The sequence below is a fragment of the Papaver somniferum genome, chromosome 5, assembly GCF_003573695.1.
Source record: "Papaver somniferum cultivar HN1 chromosome 5, ASM357369v1, whole genome shotgun sequence".
Classification (NCBI taxonomy): Eukaryota; Viridiplantae; Streptophyta; class Magnoliopsida; order Ranunculales; family Papaveraceae; genus Papaver; species Papaver somniferum.
Window position 1 is genome coordinate 58423773 of NC_039362.1, and position 4133 is coordinate 58427905.

General features: G+C 37.7%; 1 pseudogene; it reads right to left on the reverse strand.

Moving 5' to 3' along the window:
- Positions 1 to 3367: 3367 nt before the first annotated feature.
- LOC113284860 lies at positions 3368 to 3467 on the reverse strand (annotated as a pseudogene).
- Positions 3468 to 4133: the final 666 nt, after the last annotated feature.

A 4133-nucleotide genomic window follows, 5' to 3' on the forward strand; every position in this document is an offset into this window, starting at 1 on the left:
ACGAGTCATTTGAACTAGTTATGAGAAAGATGAATACGGTTAATATGAAAGTGCTCATATGCCTAACCATTGGTTAACTATTTGTGAACCAACTAAGTGTACACGTTTAGGTACGGTTACTCAAACCTAAATGAACACATTTCATTTGTGTGTGACAAGCTAAGTTTTGATCTAACGGTTGAAAGATATTAACTTGGTTGAATCAGGTTTTTCATCTAACGGTGAATATTGAATACTGATAGACACATTTTTGTGTCTGATATAATCTCAATTGTATATATTGTTAGTGCTCGATTTTGTATTTATTATGGGTTTTTTTTTTGTCTTTGTAGGTGTTTTTGGAGAAATAAACATTTTTGGAAAAATCGGCTCGAAAAGTTGTCGAAAAGCGCACCCGGAGGACACTTGCTATTCGGACTCTCACTATGGATAAGGGGTACCCGAATTACTAAGGGGCACCCTCAAGACACCCCAAAGGCACCTGCTATCGGCACCCCTACTCTGGATAGGGGGCACCCTTCTTCTTCACATTTCAAACAAATTTTTTGGAGGGAAAATGAACCCACACACCTGCAGAGTAGGGTTCAGAATTCAACAGAGTTTTAGAGAGATTCAAGGTCTGATTTTCGTTGGGCTGGACTTCCTAGAACATTATAGGGTTGTTATGTGTGTTTGGATCGAATGAATTGGGCTGAATAAGCCTGGAGAAGGAAACATAGGTGTAAGAAGTTCACGGGCCCCTGTTTGATTTATTTGTGGAATTTCGGGGAGACTAAAGGCAAGATATTCTTTCCTAAGATACGCTTATATTTAAGGAAGAGTTTGGGATTTGTTGGAAAGCTCAGAAACGCGTCAAACAATTGTGGGAAGAAATTATTGCCGTGACTTGCACGGAAGGAAAACAGAGAATTAATCGGGTTCTACAGGGTTTGGAGGTGTATAAAAGGCGTGCGCGAGTCCCAAATAAGGGGATGAAAGTTTTGGAGAAGTTAGGGGAAGTTTAGAACACCACAGAGTCGAGAAATCGAAGTTGTAGGAAGTCGAGTTCTACTGCTGCTGCTGAAGAACACGAAGAACATTAGACCCTTCAGAGCAGTCTTTTATTCAACAACATATATTTTCTATCGTTTCCTGTAACAGCACCTATTGCAACAGTTCTCTGTAACAGTGGGTTCTGTAACAATTATAACTGTTACAAACACACTGCTTTATACCTCTTCTTCAATAAAACATCTTTTTGAGCTATGGATTACTATTTTGAGCGTGTTTTCACCATGAAGTGCTAAACCCCTTAGCCGAGGCGACGGAGGAATCCATTGTTCCATGAAAAGTGGTATATTTCTATTTTAATTAATTCTTGCAATTTCTTTTATGATTATTTGCATGGAACTAATATTGGAAAATTGATTTTTATTGAATGATTGTGATCTGTTTTGATGGAGCATGCTTAGTTTAAGACTTTTGATGTTTCATGCTTGATGTATACAATTGTTACTTCAAAAATCTACTAAAGGCAATATATTAGAATCACTTTAAACGCAAAGAATTGCATGAATATTGATTAGATTAAATCACTTAATTGGTCACTGGTGGAATCCTGAGTCTCGGTGCTTTTTATAATCTTGATAACAACTTCATCTTGAGTTTTTATTTTAATTTAAGTCTAAAACAAATCTTCACAAGTATGAGTGAACAACAACTTTACTACCACTTTTGACAACAACATAAAAACTACATCAATTTTTGGCGCCGCCGACGCGGATTTGTGTTTAGGTTAGGGTTTTAGATTTATTTTAGGTTTTGTTTCTGTTTTTAGTTTTATTCTTCTTGTTCTATTTTACATTTTTGGGTATTTGTCTATTTATTGCAGGTTTTGATTCAAAAAGAAATTGGAGACTAAAGACCTTGGGGATTGAAACAAGAGACAAAGTGAAAAGAACTTAAAAGAAGACAATTTTTTTTTTTTTTAATTTTTAGGATTTTGTTTATCTTTTCCTTTTTTTTAGAAAAAAACTGTATTAGGGTTTATTTTTAATTTTTGTAATTTTTCTTTTCTTTTTGGACACTTTGGACTTTAAACTTTGGGACATTATTTTAAACCCTACGGAATGGTAGTTTAAATATAAATTGTGTGAAGAGAAGGACGGCGATTACGATATCGCCTCGACCCCTCGGGTTCGTACATGACATAGGAGTCGTGGCCCGAGTCGACTAGAACCGATTCATCCCCCGTCTGGAACGGGAGGTAAGATTCTAAACACCCGCGAATCTCATGTTAGTGGGTTTAATGTATTCCTTCGGTTGTATATATGCTGAGGACTTGAAAACGGCTGCTTTAATTTCCTAGTAAAGGGCAAGGACTGGCCATACAAGATAAGGGTTCGGATTTCATCACCGTTCTCTTCTTTCCCGCCTAAGGAAAACGAAACCAAACGCGAACCTAAGCCTAAAATTTTGACTTGAACGAGACCTGTAGGGTAACGAGCTTAATAGGAAAGTCATTCGAAAAATATTGGTTACTCTTTTGAGCATACTTCGAAGTTCATGATGGTCTCTGTGAGTTGAATGCGTGACTGCGCCGCCTTGTAATACCGGTGAGTCCTTGGGTATCAAAGCTCCACCGAGCTTCCCTCGCCTCTATTCAACTTACTTTGACTCGGATTGATTCCAGAGGGGTTTTCTCAGATTGTAACGAGTTTCTTTTCTAAAGAATAGAAGCTGGTCTAGAAACAATCTAAGTGGAGCCATCATGCTTTTTGTTTGATAGAAATCAATAGGTTTGATTTGGTTGAGTCAACCTTGTTTTGTGATTGCATAGAATTCCCCACCTTATTCTTTTGCATGCCTGAACGTAAAAGAGACGCCCTGGGTAGATTTGTTAAAGAGAAACCTAATAGTTCTAAGCGTCTCGGTTACCTCAATTTAGAAATCCCGATTCTTGGAGATTCCGTTTTTGAACGTCCGTTTGAGGAGAAAATCCTTGATACTCCAATAGTGCCAGAAATGGCAACTTTGAAAGCTTTGTTGAACCCTACTAGGACTAATCGTCCCTCGTGTATCAGGTTATCTGAAACTGAAGCAAATTATGAACTTAAGCATGGAACCTTACAGTTGCTTCCAATATTTTTAGGGAAAGAAAATGAAAACCCCTATTTCCATGTTATGGACTTTGAGGAAATTTGTAGTACCCTAAAAATTAGAAACCTTGATGATGATGCTTTGAAACTCAGGTTATTCCCCTTTTCCTTGAAAGATAGAGCCAAATCCTGGCTATATAATTTGGCTTCCGGATCAATTGAAACATATGAACAACTTACATCTGCCTTTTTGAACAAGTTTTTCCCTAGGCACAAAACATCGTCTATTAGGACGCAAATCTGCACATTTTCTCAACAAGAGGGAGAATCCTTGTATAGGTATTTGGAAAGGTTCAATGATCTATTAGCCCAATGTCCTCATCATGGTTTAGAAAAGGTTAGGTTAGTTCAGATCCTTTATGAGGGTTTAGATTATCCCACTACAACCACAATAGAATCTATGTGTATAGGTGGGTTTGAAAACCAAACAGTTGATGATGCAATGACATATTTGCATGAAATCGCCGAAAAGACCCAACAATGGGAAAGTAATAGGGGACCCCAGAAAACAATTCTTCTAGGCAGAGGAAACATTAATAGGGTAGAAGAAAACTTTGAATCAGATGCCAAAATTGCTGCTATAGCGAAAAGGTTAGAAGCTTTAGAAGTGGGTCACACTAGTGGTAGATTAGAGCCTTTGTGGGAAGGCCAGAATAATTAAGAGCAAGCCAATGCTCTCTATAATAACATTATATTCGATAACCGTCAGAAGTTTGACCCATATTCAGAAACCTATAATACTGGTTGGAGAAACCATCCGAACCTTTCATGGTCTAAAGGCCAGAGTCAAGGTCAGTTTAGTAATTTTAATGCTCCCCCAGGTTTTGGTTCAGATAAGAACTCTTCAGGTCAGTTTCAGAACTCTTTAGAGAATAGAATGACGAGCTTAGAGGAATCTCTTAGTATATTAAAAAAGAGCCAGGATATGTTAGCACAGAGCCAGGACATGTTAGTAAAGAGCCAAGTTAGTTTTCAACAGGAAACCAAGCAGAACTT